The sequence below is a fragment of the Cynocephalus volans genome, chromosome 2 (genome assembly GCF_027409185.1).
Source record: "Cynocephalus volans isolate mCynVol1 chromosome 2, mCynVol1.pri, whole genome shotgun sequence".
In the NCBI taxonomy this organism is placed as follows: domain Eukaryota; kingdom Metazoa; phylum Chordata; class Mammalia; order Dermoptera; family Cynocephalidae; genus Cynocephalus; species Cynocephalus volans.
In genome coordinates, this window is record NC_084461.1 from 6,866,271 (window position 1) to 6,883,840 (window position 17,570).

Genomic DNA, 17,570 nt, shown 5'->3' on the forward strand with positions numbered 1-17,570 from the left:
TCACTCATGACTGGGTGCTAAGAAAGAAAGAAAGAAAGATGGATGGATGGATGGGTGGATGGAAGGAAGGAAGAGAGAGAAAGAAAAAGAAAGGAAGGACAATAATATGATAAAATTTCAGAAGTAGAGAACAAATTTAAGAATACTAGAGATGGAGGAAAGTGAGGGAGGGGGATTGGGGAGTGATAGGTCAGGTAAAAAGGAATAAAGAAAAATTACAATTTGTGATAATGAATACGCTAGTAATAATAATAATAAATAAGAAGATGCCTATGACCAAGCGATGTCATATCTTTAGGAGAGTGTAGCCTAACTAGTGGGTTTTTCCCCCTGTTGCTGCTGCTGCAGGGGTGGTGCCTCTGGGTGTATCCATCTGACACCTTGATTAAATGGTGTATTGTCTAGGGGACAGGTCTGGGCTGGAGACAGGGATATATGAGTTTGTCACTGATGCCATGGGGTTTTATGGCCATCTAGGGAGAGTGGATTGATAGCAGAGAGGGCCATCACGGAGTTGGTGGGGACACCTGGAGCCAGGGGTAGGAGAGGATCAGGATCCAGAAGTGGGTAGAGGAGAGGCCACTGGGGGTGCAGAGAACTGGTGGGGAGAACTTCTGTAGAGGTGCAGGTGGGAGCAGACAGGGGGCTCCAGTTCCATGGCGAGGTCACAGTATTACTGGTGTGCCTTAGTGGGAAAGAGCCCTGGCCGAGCCCACGGATGAGGTTCCTAGTGGGGTCTGTCAGTAAGTGGTCATGTGAACTGTGCCGAGCTACTGTCCTCCCTGGGCCCCATTTTCTTCTGCAAAGGTAGAGGGCTGGACTAAGTGAACTCAGGTTAGTCCATCTGGCTCTCAAATGGCACTGTCACAATGGACCCAGGAATCGGGGGCAGCTCCATCATTCCTCCATCATTCTCCCACTCAGGCCCCCTTAGAGGGCTGGGCACAAGCCCCTGCATTCCGGCGGGCTCCTTCCCTGCCCCCAGCTCCCGCCTCTCCCCTTCACAGCCAGAGCTCCCGTGCAGCAGCCGCCCGCGATGGCACCTGTGGCCCTCCTGCCCTCCTGCTTTCATGTAAACAGGAGAGCGCGTGAGAGCATCCGCTTCTGCTCTGTGGCCTGGACCTAGTGGTTGCTCCTTGCACCAAGGGCGAGGCCACCTTAACGATACAGTGTTATAAGAAGCCTTACTATCTGGAAGGCAAGGAGCCCCTGCTTGTTCTTTTTTCCTGTTATTAAGAATTTTCTTAGCTTACTTTTCCATATAAATTACAGAATCAGTTCTTCATGTTCAGTGAAAAGTCCAGTTGGGATCTGGCTTTAAATGATATTGAACTTCTAAATTTTTGTTATGAAAGATGTTCAAAGCTTAGGAATTAATAAAAGGATACTATAAAAACATTCAGTGGTTTGTTATGTTTTGGGGTTGTGTCTTTCCATCGATTGACATGGAATGTCTCTCCAAGAACTTGCGTTATCTTTCATGTTCCTTAAAGACTTCATTTTTTAAAAATAAAATCGTTAGTAATTTTTCTGAGACTTTTACTTAGATACCTGAAATATTTTTGTATTATAAACAGGATTTTTGTATTACCTTTTCTAAGTTGTTAATGTCGATGCATAAAAACACTATTGTTTTTAAGTTGATCTGTGCCTTGCATTCTCGGTGGGCTATTATTAGTTATAGTAGTTGATTTAAAAGTCTCAGTTTATTTATATAGACAGTATTGTCATCTGTGAATAGTTAGAATGTTCTTTTTCCCTTTCAAATCCTTAATTCCCTCTATTCTTAAGTACCGTATTAGCCAGGACTTCAAGTGCAGGAGTGAGTAATAGAAGGTAACTGGCATCAGGTCGTTTAACTTAATTGGAACATCTAAGATTTCACCAGTAATATGATGTTTGCTTTATTATGATTATTAGTTTTAGTAGAACCTATTAATCAGATTAAGGACCTCCCATCTGTCTGGAATGTTCTTCTTCCACAGATTGCGTGTTGTTCTCAGAACAGCTCTCCCCAACCTCCATATGCCACCCCAACCAGCAACAGCCCTCACGCTGCTTGAGTTTTTCCATAGCACTTATGGTGATTTATAGCACCTCAAATCATGTTACGTACCCATCTCTTTGTGTATTGATCGTCTCCCCTGCTGGATGTAAACTCCTCCTGTGCAGGGAGGTGACTGTCTTTCAGTGCAGTATCCTGACCCCGGGAAAACGACGTCCAGCAGTCGTCAGCCAGTGGCTACGTTTTTGATGTGCTCATTAATAAGTGATGGCATTTTTTCATCTCCAGATTTGTTTTTACTGTTATAGTTGCCTGTAGTCCCTTATTCCATTTCTGCTTATTTTTGGTTTTATAGCATGCATTTTGGCTTTATCCACTTGCTTTCAAAAGTCTCTTGAAAGATCTTCAACATACTTATTTCAGAATCATTTTACTTCCATTTTCTCAAGACTGACTTCTCTCTGATGCTGGATTTATTGGCCAGATTTCTTGATATTAGATCTCCCTGAGCACCTTGACATCTTTGTTTCCAAGCTCATCTTGAATTGGATTTTTTTTTTTTCATCATTATGTGGTTGTCTTCCCCATGCTGATGCAGCAGCTCAGCCTGGGGGTCTTGTGCTGATACTGTGGCTGGATGGCCAGCCAAGTCTGTGGCCAAGGCATGTTTCTGGGAGCACAGCTGTGTCTCCTCATCCCTCTAACGCTGGGTATGATGCTGGGGAAAGGCCACAGCTGGACTTGGTGGCATGTCTGCCTCATGCTGTGGCCCTGCTTTCACCCCTGGACAGAAGAGGGACACTTTGAGCTCTGTTCCTCCCCTGCAGTTTGAAATCCTGCACAACACTCCTGGCTGCCCCTGGCCATTCAGTGGAAATGAGAATTTAAAATGAAATTATTGTGTCATATTAACCAAAAGTCTACTATCTGGTGTTTTTTATTATGGGCACCATAGACATGGGCTCCTCAATGACCATTAGCCATCAAATGCTTAAGAAAGTGGGCTACTTTCAAAATCCTTTAGGACAGAACGGTTCTCACTTGAAGGTGGTTAAAATAATATTGCTATAAAGTGATGCAGCAGTGAGCTTGCTGTACAGTCAGAGGGAACCATCCACTTAAAACCATCATCACTGTTGACACCATTTGTAAGTTCGGGGGTTCCCAAGACCACCCTGAGGTTGGATAATTTGCTCGAAGGATTCACAGAACTCACAAAGCTGTTGTACCCATGATTATGGGTTGTTACGTGGAAAGGCTGAAGATGAACATCAGCCAAGAGAAGAGTCTAGGAAAACTACCACATGCAGAGCTCCCGTTGTCCTCTTTCTGTGAAGTCATGGACTGTACTATTCTCCTGGCAATCGCGTGTGACAGCAGTCATGGAGAGTTGTCTGCTGTGGAAGCTCAGCCCAGCCCAGCCTTCGATGTCCAGAGTTTTTATTGGGGCTTGATCACACACTGCCTGCATGGTTGACGTGTAGTCTCCAGCCCCCTGGAGGAAGCACTGATACAGCATGATCCTGAGCCCCCATCGTAAATCACATTTAGACTATCCATGGTCAAAGCCCCCAGACAAAGACACTCTTATCAGGCAGAACATTTCAAGGGCCTGGATCACCTCTCAGCAGCTGAGGGCAAGGCCAACTGTCTCTCTGGGTAAGGTTAAGTCTGCATAGCAAGATGGCTTGAGTGTAGCTCATGGTCATCAACATCTCCAGTGCAGAACATGGAATATAGATGGCCAGCCCATGCATGGTATGGACTCTGTGCAGCACTGTTCTGCATGCTTCCTTACATAATCTCACTCAATTCCCGTGCAGCTCATGAGCTGGGCACCATCCTAGACATGTGTGACAAGTGCAGAAACAATATCACAGGGTGGTGAAGTACGTTGCTCATGGCCAGGCTGCTGGTGAGTTGGAGAGATTTGAATACAGGGGGTCTGACTCCAGAGGCCAGCTCTTGTTCATGAGGCCAGTGCTTCTCAACCGGGAGCGATTTTACCCCCAGGGGACATTTGGCCATGTCTGGAAGCATCTTTCATTTGTCACAGTTTGGACAGGGGTAGAAAAGGGTGCTGTTGTCATCTAGTTGGCAGAGGCCAGCGATGCTGCTAAATATCCTGTAAAGCACAGGACAGCCCCCACCACAAAGAATTATACAGCCCTCAGGAGTGCTGAGTCTGAGAAACCCCATGTTATACAACACTGCTTAATGATGCCTTTTAAATAACCAGCTCTTAAGCCCGCAGTAAGTGGAAATGTATGGAGTTGCCTGGGCATGACTTTAGAGTGGTGTTGACTGTTTCAATCAAGCAAAAGGAGTGATTTTGCAGCTTGTGACCCTGAGAAAGTACAGGCAGGTACAAGGGTAGCAGGCTTGAGGGTTGTTGAACAATCTGGTTTGGAAGGAGTAACTGGGGAAATAAGGAAAATAGAGGGAAAAAAAAATGTCAAGAGATTCGTCCTCATGAGCCTTGACCACGCGTAGGGTCTTCCCATCATTATTTTAATTCAGCACAAGCAGCCAGCCCCACCCTGAGGGTCTCTTCTACTCTGTATGCCTGGCATCCAGCCCAGCTGGCATTCATCCCTGAAAGAAAAGTCTTTTAAAATGGTATCTCGTTGGGAATTCCAGATCGCAGAGTTTTGGACTCCAGCTGTTTCGTAGCAGTGTTTGTGTTTGACGTGGAGTCTTTTCTGCTGCGTCTTGCCTGGGATGCTTTGTAACGTGCCTTTTGTTTGTGCAAAACTGATAAATCAGGAAGAGAGACTAAGAGAGGAGGCTGAAGTTGTTTTGCCTTGTTTTTCGGAATGGTTTAAAAATACTTGAATAATTTAAAACTCAAAACTAGTAGAGAAGTATATAAGGTGTTTTCTCTGTCCTGTTATGTCGAGTAAATGGGATGTTTTATTTTTAAGAAGTAAGTGGTAACGTACTTGGGGCTCATCTCTCCCTCTCCTGAGCAGTGACGTTGCACAGCACAGCAAGGATCCCCACCTGAGAGCTTCTAGAGCGGAGGCCCGCTGGTGTCCTGCTAGGTCAGTCGTACCAGGAGAGGCTTCAAGGTTGACACATTCTCTACTGGGATGTCTGAGGTGCCAACCAGCCAGACCAAGAGGAGCAGGGAGACTTGGGTTAGGGAACATGCTGTGCTTACTGGAGGCATGCCAGTCATTTCAAAACTGCAGTCATTTGTTCTACGGGGAGACATTCTATCAGTTTCCTAGGGCTCCTGTAACGAAGTACCATCGAAATTGTGTTCCCAAACTTAGAACAGCATAAATTTATCTTCTCACTTCTGGAGGCCAGAAGTCTGGAATCACGGTGTTGGTGACGGCAGGGCCATGCTCTCTCTGAAGGCTCTCGGGGAGAACCCTTCCCTGCCTCTTGCAGCGTCTGGTGTTGCTGGCAAGCCTGGGTGTTCCTTGGCTTGTAGACACATCAGTCCAATCCCTCCTTCCATCTTTACATGTGTCCTCCTGTGTGTCTCTGTTTGTGTCTCTTCTCTTTTTATAGGGACATCGATCAGATTGGATTAAGGCCACCCAAATGACCTCATGTTAACTTGATTACATTTACAAAGACCCAATTTCCAAATAAGGTCACACGTACCAGGGGTTAGGACTTGAACATATTTTGGGGGGACACAGTTCAACTCTTAGCAGATGTCATGTCATTGGAAGGCATGCTGTTCTCTAGGTGGGTGCTCTCCCCTGTAGGGGACAGCCACTTCCATCTTGGGGCATGTTACCCTAATGTTTACTGTCCCTTTGTAGATTTTGATAACTGCTCTTGGTGCTGAGCTTTCCTTACACTCCAAATCTACCTGGGAGTTAAATGAGTGCCATGGAGGTCTGGAGGCTTCTCCAACCAGTGTCTATCAGAAATTAGAGACTCTTGTGTGTGAATGTCATGTTGAAATAAATCCACATTCGTGGACATAAAGAGAAAATAACCTGCCCAATCATATTGCCATGTAAATAAACAGAGCACTCTCGAGGAACCTTTGCGTGGTGGAGAATGTGGGTTTACCTCTGCCTGTCCCGACAATGGAACTGCTTCTTTTTGGGTCCTACATTAATGACGTTGACTAAGTCCTGCTTGCCTGATACATTTCTTAAATATCTTTGGTTCACTTTGTGAAGCCTAAGGTTTTAATTGGTGTTTAATTTAACAAATTTCTGACAAGAATAAACGTATTTCATTTCAGCTATTAACTGCTGACTTAGGACCCTCCTTTTTTATTATTTAAAATTTTTATTTATTATTAGCATATTCATTTTTACAAATCGTGATATTTCTTTATGCCCTTTGCCTGACCCATCACTTCCCAAACTCCCTCTCTCCCTCCCCCCATCTCTAGAATCCTTAGGTTTGTTCTCTCCTTCTGAAAGTTCAATGTATTGTTGTGGTCTTGTCTTTCTTTCTTTCTTTCATTCCTGTGATAGGATCCCCCTGTTGAGATGATTTTCTGAAATCAAAACCATTCACAAGGTAGATGGCGAGAAGGGGAGTTAGGGTCAGGCTCAGTCACCTGGACGAGCTGCTGCTTATCCACATACTCACAGAGCCCGGTCAAGTGCGTAGAAGAAAGCTAAGTCATATTTTCATCAGACTCCAGCTTTCTGTATTTACCTTGTGCTAAGAGCTCATTGAATAGTTAGTTAGATAAAAACTTCATTCCTGACAGTCCCATTCCAGCCCTGGAGAGATCGTGCTGAAGTTGTACGGATTTGTTAAATTACTACCAACTTGAAAGGCTAACAGTTTGCTTCAAGAAGAAGAGCCTTTTCTTTCTTCGTCCTATTACCCAAAAGGACGTCAAGCATCCAGTATGTGCATATGGGTGTTTTTTTCTTTTTACAAAAATAGGATATCAGTGTGCAAACATCTTTTTTTTTTTTTAATTGAAAATGGGTGAAAATGGAAGAAAATAAAGGCTTCTTACAAACTTTGAATACAGAATCCGTTTACTGTCCCTTTAGTGCAGTCACTTTGGATGCTGCTAAAGAATGTATTTACCACTGGAAGAACCTTAGTAGCGTATGAATGGAAGCGCAAACGTGAGACCTAGAGAGCCCACTCCTGAGTAACCAAGAGAGCCATCTGTGTGCTGTTGTGCACCAGGGTGATTTCTCAGGGGGGCTTTTTGGACTTAATATGAAGAAGCACACAGCTGGTAAAAACGTAAAAGTAGTTAGAATTATTTCAGTTAACAACAAAGAAAAAAGTTGTTTGTTTTCATAATGCCAAAGGATATACTGATGAGACATATCGATTTTAAGGAAGTACAACAGGGCTGGACCCAGCCTGCAATGTAGTTATTTTGAGATCCCACACATTTCTGGCTGTTTAGAGCAGAGGAGGCATTTCTGAATTCTCCCTACTGTTAGTTCCCAACCAGAGTGTTGTGAACATTGCGCCAGCTGTGCAGAGAGCTGGGGATTTACCATGAACCTCACTTGGAGCCTTCCCAGACCTGATCTTGCTTGAATAGACAATTCTGTTGATGTTTCTGGAACAATCTCTCTGCTTCCTCTTCATTTTTCCCCTTGTGCTTTCTGTAAGAGGGGTATTGGCCCTGGCACTGAAGATTAGCATTTTAAGTAAACTATTATCCGGTCGTTAAATAGGCTTTGCCGTTCTTGCCTCTATTCTTTTGTGGTCGTCCCCCACTCACTTCCACATCCAATGTGCATTGTAGAGACTGCGTGGCTTTGCAGGCATTTTTGTTTTCTGGTGTGTTCCCAGTGCACAACACAGTAGCACACACATAGTGATCGCATCACAAATAATTGTGGAAATAGCTGAATGGATCTGCCTACCTGCCTCCTCTACTCTATGAATGACAGAAAACATATCTGCGGTATTGCCCACACCAGGCACTATGCAATCACTTTACATGCATATCTTATTGGATCTGCACAACCCTGCGAAATAAGTACTGTTATTACTTGTATTTTGCTGATGGAAAAACCGAAGCCCAGAGAAGTGCAGCAACGTCCCCAAAGTCACCCAGCTAGAAAGAGAAAGAGAATTCAACCTTGGCATTCTGGCTCCATCACACATGGTCTCCATATGCCAAGTGTTATCAGCGACTAGGGAGCATTCCCCTCCTGTTGTGTTTTGGCAAATGACAGATTGTTGTGTAATGTGGAATGGACACATTTGAGAATTCTGGATTGTTCTGTCTGAACGACTTTTGAGTTAGATGTTACTTGGAAACACTTCACAGGAGGGCTGTTTCTTCAGAGATGCCGAAAGTTCGGTGCTGTCACTCTTCCGAGTTGTCAGCTGATGTTCCCATTCGGAGATACTTTTACTCCTGAGATGAATCTGTAAGAGAAATGGATCTTCCTTGCCCCGTGGAACAACAGTCCATACACATAGACAGTGCGCAGTATTATTGTTTGGGAATCAACTATTGCTTTTATATTGAACCTGAAATTTTACTTCCTTATGCATGGATTCCTTATAGCATCAGCTCTTTATGCCGGTTTTCTCGTCTGCGTCTGTTTAGCGCCCATATGCCTGTGATTCGCCTCATTCTTCTGTTTAAAACTCATCGGGGCAAAGGGCACTGGGGGGGCATTTGCTGGGATGCTGATGTCAGGTTTAGTCTGGCCAGTCACCCGTGTCTCCCGTTGTTGTGCCTGCTTTGGGTGTTGTCTGTGACCTTGTCTGAAGACAGAGCAGTGCCGTTGCCTGTCACAAGAACCCTCACCCTTTGTGTGCGGCTCCCAGAGCAGCTGGAAGAGCCTCCTGGGGAAGTCAGCATGAAGGCTGAAGAAGGGGTCGCTACTGGGGTCTGGAATTTGTAGTCCTTTACCGAAAGAAAAGCAGGGAGCAGTGTGCTCTGGGCTTCCGAAACACCTGTTTGTTCTTAACTCAGTTTCAATGGAGACGTTTTTGATGGTGGTTGTCTCAGGGTTTCATGTGTCGTGTTCCTTGTGTTTGCCAAGTGACTTTATAAAGGCTGTGTCTGTCATAGAATTCCAGATGCGTTTGCATTGAATCTTGGATGCTGTTGTTTTACCCCAAGAAACATTCTTAAAGGAGTGTTGACTCATACACCGTCACCTCCATCAGGTTAGGGCTGGGCGTCTGTACCCAGGCATGCATGCAGGCGGCTGCCAGAATGAAGGGGGGTGAATTCTAGACTCCAGGTTAGAGCAGCAAGTTCTCAGGAAAAAACAAATCCAGACTTTAAATTATTTCCTATTAAGAGTTGCCAAGCAACACCTCACTTAGCTTCTCTGGCATTCAGTATTTCAGATTTCCTTTTCTCAGCGGCCACTAATAACATCCTCACCCAAATCATAAAGGAAGGAGCAAAGCACACAGCTCCAAATCCAATAAAGACGTTCACGTGGAGGAGTCGCTACAGTGAACTTTTAGATTCATGGTAAACACATAATTGGGAAACACAGTTGAGTGCTATATTCTATATCATCCCCGTGATAGTTTTTCTTCCATTCTACATTTGTGGTGCTTTGTTCATGTATGTTTCTCATTTGAACTGTAATTTTGTTATTTGTGGAATGGATTTAGGTCTTAACGGATGCTGTAGCTTTTAGTGAGCTCCTTGTGCTTGTCTTATCAACTGTGCTGTTGCTTCCCACAGCCCAAAGCTGTGCCATCTTATTTATAAGCCTGTATTCCCAACCCCAGGCCGGGAGGAAAGGTCTGTGGGCCCAGAGAGGGAGGCAGCCGGTGATAAAGGCTCCGGAGAGGTCGTGGGAGAGGAGAGGAGAGGAGGAGGACATGCCCCGTCCCACCCGAGGAAACTCTACTTAATACTTTCCAACACTGTTGTGGCCAAATGGAGAAGAGACTCCCTTCTGTCTGTTTCTGTCCAAAGATCTGTGACTGCTGTTTAGGTATATAACAAGAATAAAACATTACTCTGAGATTACAGGTAAATACTGGGTTTACTTTTTAGACCTTTTTGGTCTTTGTTTTAGTCTGTCTAGGCTGCCATAACAAAATCCACAGACTGGGTAATTTATAATAACAGAGATTTATTTCCCACAGTTCTGAAGGCTGGGGAGTACAAGACCAAGGAGTGGCAGGTCCGTGTCTGGTGAGGGCTGCTCTCTGTTTCCAGGATGGGTCCCTTGCTGTGTCCTCCCATGGTGGAAGTGATGGAGGGCCAGGCCACTCTCGGACGCCTCTTTTACAAGGACACTAATTCCATTCATGAGGGTGGAGTCCTCAGGTCCTAGTCACCTCCTAAAGGCCCACCTCTTCAATGGGGATTAAGTTTCAACACGAATTTTGGAGGGGACACAGACATTCAAACCATAGCAGCCTTGGAATGGGGCTTGTGGTTTCGTTGTCTTTTCTGGATTGTGGCTTCACTACCATGAACATGGACATGTTGGTATTTCTCTCCACTCTGGGAGCATGTCCAGATCTTCCTGATGAGACCCACAGCTGCTGGCACTGGCCGCCACCCCCTGTGATGTACTCTGAAAGCATGGCTTCTCCTGACTTCTCTAAAGATTGTGACCCAAATGCAGGGACAATGACGGGAGACTCATAGGAGCAGAGTTTAGGAGAGAAGAGCTTGGCCATGGGTGGTAAACCGAGTGGACATGTGGCTTTGTGGTATTTGTGGTTCAGCACTGTGGTGAACCACCGTTCTTGCCTCTATTCTTTTGTGGTCGTCCCCCACCCGCTTCCACATCCAGTGTGCATTGTAGAGACCGTGTGGCCTCGCAGGCATTTTTGTGTGCTGGTGTGTTCCCAGTGCACAACATAGTAGCACACACATAGGGATCGCATCACAAATAATTGTGGAAATAACAAAATGTGTCTGTCTACCTGCCTCCTCTACTATATGAATGACAGAAAACATATCTGCGGTATTGCCCACACCAGGCACTATGCAATCACTTTATATACGTACCTTATTTGATCTGCACAACCCTGCGAAATGAGTACTGTTATTATCTTCTCCCAGAGAAGTGAAGCAACGCCCCCAAAGCCACACAGCTAGGAAGAGAATGAGAATTTGACCTTGGCATTCTGGTGTCCTGGGCTGCCAGCCAAAGTGCCACAAAGTGGGTGGTTTAGAACAGCAGCAGTTGCCTTGCAGTTCTAGGGGCCAGAAGTGTGAAATCAAGGTGCAGGACCACACTGCATGTTAAATCATAGGGGAATCTCTCCTTGCCTCTTCCTGGCTTTCTGTGGGTTGCTGGCAATCACTGGCACCCCTCAGCTGCATCTGTCCACTCTCTGCTCTGTCATCACACAGTGTTCTTCCACAGGGACACCAGTCGTATTGGATTAGGGGTCCACCCACTCCAGAAGGACTTCATCTTAACTAATAACACCTATTACAACCCAATTTCCAAAGAAGGCCACATTCTGAGATACTGGAGTTAGTCATTCAATATATTGTTTTTTGGGGAGAGGGGACACAATTCAACTTGTCACAAGTTGCTGTGGTTTGAATGTGTTCCCCAAATTTCACATTCTGGAAACTTAATCCCCAAATTCATATGCTGATTGGAGGTGGGGCCTTTGGGAAGTAATTAGGATTAGATAAGATCGTTAGGGTGGGGCCCTTGTGATGGGACTGGTGGCTTTGTCAGAAGAGGAAGAGAGACCTGAGCCAACACCCACATTCTTGACCTCTTGCTATGGGATGCCCTCCCTCCACGTGCCCTTACCAGGTGCCAGAGCCTTGATCTTGGGCTTCCCAGCCTCCAGAGCTGTGAGTTAAATAACCCTCTCTCCTTTATAAATTACTTAGTTTGTGGTGTCCAGTGACAGCAACACAAAACGGAATGACAGAAGTGCCAGGTAAGGAACTGAGATGTATATGTAAATTGTGGGAATCTTATTTCTACTTTTTCATTTACTTGGGAGTGTTCATGGCCCAGTGGGCATAAAACTCATATCTAGACCTAGTCTGGGCAGATAATCCACTATGCATGATGTGGGGCCAGTGCAAAGTGCCATTGTGGAGCCTTTTGTTCAAAAATTAGTAAGCATTTCAAAACAGCGACAAGAGAGCGTCAAACCACAGGCGGGCCCTTCTGAGCTGGGGACCTGTGAGACCATGTAGGTCCCACCCCAGGAAGCCAGTCCTGTCTGTCTGCTACAGTGTGGAGGGAGGGAGGGGCAGGGGACTGAAAGGTGATTTCAGGTTTGCAGGTTTTAAGTTTGAACCACTGGTAGCAGGATAATGGAGATCTGAGGACCATTGATTTTTCCTGCCCCACGACTTTGCTTGAGGGAGGAAATTCATGCTGGCAGGCGGGCACGTTCAGCTATCTGAAGTATAGGGAGTACTCTGTACCTCAGAGGGAATCAGCAAAAAAAGGAGATGGGGAAAATAAGATGGATCTGTACAGTGGCTGCTTATCTCTGCTGGGGGAAAAAACCCCAAAAACAAAACCATCTTAAGCTGAGGGTGGAGTCTTTTTTGCCAAACAAATGTCTTGACTCTGCTACACATGATTTATGATTGTCTTCATTCGCTTGTTTAAATTCAGCTTTTATATTAAAGAGAAGCTTTAGTTCCTGAGGGTGCATTAATATATACCACTCTATGTACTAGTACAGATTGTGTTAAATTTAATTATTTTGCAGTAAGCTGGTTTGAGAAATTTTATTGTCTAATAAATTCAAAGCTGAGGTTAATAAATATTCTTTTAAAACTAGTGATGTAATAATTCCATTTAAAAGTAGATAATGTTTTGGATGTCCATGTACAAACATGAAAATAATAAAGACCCAACTTATTCTCCCACCTTAAAAAACTGAAATACAGGACAAAATGCATGAAAAAGTGGTTTAGAGACAGTGATCAAAGGCTACTCCAGGAATTGACCCTTGTGAGAACAGAAACAAAAGAGCTGAGCTCGAGGATTGTCCCTCGTCCTCCCTCAAGAGGGTCTGTAGGCTGCAGTATTGGAAGGGGAACCCAGACAGAGCCCAGCGATCTCACTGAGTTGTGGAAACAGTTCGAAGCTTGGGAAGGCAGAGGTGCTGGAATTCTCAGGATGGAACACCAAAGAGGTGAGAGCAGGAGCTACAGTACGAGAGAGAGTGCTCCAGAGGTTCGTGGAGGGCACCAGCTATTGCTCAGCAGAGCACTGACCAGCACATGCATGGGAGGGATCCAAGGCCAGAGAAAGAAGCTCCGGGAAAGAGCAGGTGAAATCAGCCCTGGTGCTTACATTGAGCCTGGAAGAGCAAATGCAGTGGCCAAGAGGGACGTTTCCTAGTAAGGGATCAGCACATCAAGAAGAACTACCAGTTTCTGATCACACTTATGAGATTCAAAGACATTGTGTAATAATCCACCATTTTACTCAGAGATCTTAACACCCTATCACATAACTGGTGAGACAAGAAAGAAAATCAATAAGGGTATAGGATATTTGAAAAGTAATACCAAATGAGGTGGCCTAATCGATACTTATAGAACACTCCGCTCAACAATGCAGAGTATGTGTTCTTTCAAATGCATGTGGAACATTTACCAAGGTAGACTATCTTTTTGGTTATAAAAGTCTCACTTTTAAGTTTAAAAGGACTGTTATTATACAAAGTATGGTTTTTGGCTCTAATAGAGTTAAATTAGAAATTGATAACATAAAGGAGTCTGGAAAATCAATAAATAATTGCAAACTAAACAACCCACTTCTAAATAACCCATGAGTTCTAGAAGAAATTACAGAGCAAGGAAAATCGGAACATCTGAACTAATTGAAATGAAAATAGGATGTATCAGAATTTGTGGCATGCACCTGAAGAAGTGCTTAGACGGAAATTGATAACATGAAATGTTCATGTGAAAAAAGGGTCTCAAATCAATAACTTAAGCCTTCACCTTAAGAAACTTAAAAAAATGTGCCAATTATCAGAAAAAAATTAAAAGGAGTAGGAAACAATGAAATTATAAACAGAAAAATAATAGAGATAATCAGAGAAACCAAAACTGGCTCTTTGAGAAGATCAATAAAATTGTTAAAACAGTAGCCAGATTGAATAAAGATAAAAGATAAAATTATCAATATTAGAAATATGAGAGGAGTTATCATTGTATATTCTACAGACTTTGAGGGTAATAAGGTAATGAACAACTTTATCCAGTGAATTCCACAACCCAGATAAAATTGACAAATTCTTTGAAATGCTAACTAGCAAAGCTCATTTAAGAAGAAATAGATAACCTGAATAGCCCTATATGTATAAAATATTTTGAAAAGGTAGTTAAATATCTTCCCATAGAGAAAGCTCCTGGCCCAAATGGCTTCCCTGTTGAGGTATACCAAAATTTAAGGAATAAATAATCCCAATACTACAGAAATTCATCCACAAAATACAACAGGGAATATTTCCCAACTCATATCATGAAGCCACCATTACTCTGATACCAAAACCAAAGACGTTTCAAGGAAATAAAACTACAAACTAATATCTTTCATTAATTGAACATAGACAAAAATTCAAACAAAATTTTAATCCAAATTTATTAACAAACAAAATTTTAATCCAAATTTATTAACAAACTAACAAATTTAACCTATCGACACACACAGAAACACACACACACAAAGGGTAACATAGCATGAATAAATGGAGTTTATTGCAAGATCACAAAGGTGGTTAAATATTAAAAAATCAACTTATGTGATTCACCACACTTAACAATCATTTTAATAGACGTCATTTCAGCAGATCTGAAGAGGCAGGTGGCAAAATTCAGCACCTATTTATGATAACATCTCTCAGAAATCTAGATATAGAAAGGGACTACCTCAAACTAAGGTAAATTATAAAGGGCAATTATAAAAAAAGTGTAGTATCGCATCATACTTAACAGTGAAGGACTGAATGCTGTCACCTAAGATTGGGAACAAAGTAAGGAAGATCACTCTCATCACTTCTCTTCAATATTGTGCTGGATATCCTAATTAGAGAAAAAAGCAAGAAAACGAATAAAAGACATACAGATTAGAAAATTAGAAATTAAGCTGTTTTTGTTTGCCTGTGCACTGTCCATTATGATAGCCCCTACCTATGGGTGGCTATTGAATTTTTCAAGTGTGGCTATTTCAAATTGAGTTGTGCTCCAACTGTAACAGCTGACTTTTGAAGATAAAGTATGAAAAAAAGAATTAAACTACTAATTAATATTTTTTTACTCATTAGATGATGAAATAAAATGATTAAATTTAATTTAGCCTACCTTTTCTGTGGCTGCTAGAAAATTTTAAAGAATATGAGGAAACTTTAAAATGTTCATGGAAAGATTTGTATTATTTTTTAATTCCACTTTTCCACAAACTTTTTGAAGTCTTTTTGTACATGTGGCTTGCATTTTATTTGAATTAGATTGTATTGGTCTGTGTGGAAAATCCCATGGGATCTAAAAACCAAAAATAGCTATAGAATTAGTAAGTGGATTTAGTGAAGTTGCAGTTTACAAGGTTAAGAGACAGAAATTGTATTCTTATATAATAGAATCATCCAGTCAGAAATTGAAAATGATACCACTTAATATAACATGAAAAATATGAAATACTTAAGAGTAAATTTGAATAAATATGTGCAAATCCTCTACACAGAAAACTATAAAACATAGTTGAGAGAAATTAAAGAACTAAATAATTGGGCAGGTAGGTTCTGTTCATGGATCCAAAGACTCAATGTGGTTAAGATATTAATTCTCCCCAAATTCATTATCTGGAGTTTCAGTGCCATCCCAAACAAAATCCCAGCAAGTTTTTTTTGTAGACAGTAACAACAGCAGGTTTTAAAATGTATATGAAAGTGCAAAATACCTAGAATAGCCAAAAAAAAACGAAGGAAAAGAAAAAGCTGCATGAGGAGTTCTTACCCTACCAGATTTCAGGATTTTTTATAGAACAACAGTGACCAAGAGAGCTAGTATTGGTATAAAAGGAGACATTTAGGCCAATGGGATACACTAGATTGTCCAGAAATAGTCCCACACATATATGGTCAATTTATTTTTGACAATTTTCCAAGATGATTCAACGGGTAAGGTGTAAACTTTTCAATGATAGCTGCTGAAAAACAATTAGATAGCCTTGTGCAAAAGATAAATTTTCACCCTTACCTCACACAATACATAAAAGCTGAAATGAAATGGATTACAGACTTAAATGTTATATCTATTAAATGTCTATTAAATAAACTATTAAATACGTAGAAGAAAACCTGAGGGATGCTCTTAGTACCCTTGGACTAGAAAATGATTTCTTAAATAGAACACATACTCAAAAATGTGAACTATAGGAAAACCCTGATAAATAGGATTTTATTAAAGTCAATTTTGCCAAAATTAAAAACTTTTAACATCCAAAGGCACTATTGTGCTTGGAAATGAAAGCCAGAGGCAGAGAAAAATAGTTACAAATCACGAACCAGATGAAGGACTCATACCTGGGCTATGTGAGTATAACACACCTGACAAGTTAATCATAAGCACACAAGTAACACAACAGAAAAACTAGCAAAACCTTTGAAAAAATATTTCACTACGGAAGACAGATGGATGGCAGATAGTCACATGAAAATATGCTCAGCATTATTAGCCATCAGGGAAATGCAAATTCAGGGCCCAGTGAGATACCAGCACATACCCATCAGATTTGCTGAAGGTAAAAAGCTGGTTGTACAAAGTGCAACCCTAGGACACAGAGTGATGGGGAGACAGGCACAAGGACACTTTGGGGGATGGTGGTTATGTTCATTTTCTTGATTGCTGCGATAGTTTCACAGGTGGTGACATATGTCAAAGCTTACCAAATTGTGCACTTTAGATAAGTGCAGTTTATTTATCGTATGTCAATTACACCTCAATAAGGGTGTAGAAATAGTATAGAGGGTTTTACTGTACAAAGAATTTTCACATCCTCCATTTCAAATTATTGATACATATCCTCCCTGGGGAGACATTATTCACATTTTAAGTATGAAATAAAATGAAACAAAACTGAGAATACAAAAAAGATATTTTGTGACTTGCCAAAAACACAAAAGCAGGCCCAGGGCTGGAACTTGCTGCTCCTTCTTTCTGCTCCGATATGCTGACTCATGAACTCTTGGCCTTACCCCTCTGCCTGTGCAGTGGCCAAAAGAAACGACAAGGGGTCACGGCAGAGAATAAAGTTACTGAGATGCTCAAAGAGCACGGCAATGTTTCCGTTTTATCAAGTCTGAGGAGAGATGATTCCTTGAGCAGAGACTTATTATTATTCAGTTTTTCAAAGGATTGGCAAATCAGTTGCTGAGCCGTTTAAAATTCAGTCTCTGTTCAGCTTCTAATAACTTTTTGAAAAATTTTGCCTGGTGTGTGCACATGCAGACACACACACACAGCGCAAGGTCACCGAGATGTGTTTTCTTTAATGCTCTTGAAATGCAGTAATTACCTTTGTCACAGTTTTTACCTCCTGATGGGGGACATAGCTAAAGATTTAATTGTTCTAAGAAGCCTAAACACACAGAATGCATTACTCTAAAATCTGTGAAACAATTAGATGATTTTTGTTTTTGTAGGCAGATAAAC

General features: G+C 42.3%; 1 protein-coding gene across 1 annotated transcript in view; it reads left to right on the plus strand.

The window, feature by feature from the left end:
* ADCY2 (adenylate cyclase 2) overlaps positions 1-17,570 on the plus strand; it is a 395,282-nt gene that overhangs the window by 14,821 nt on the left and 362,891 nt on the right. The gene's annotated exons all lie outside the window — the stretch shown is intronic.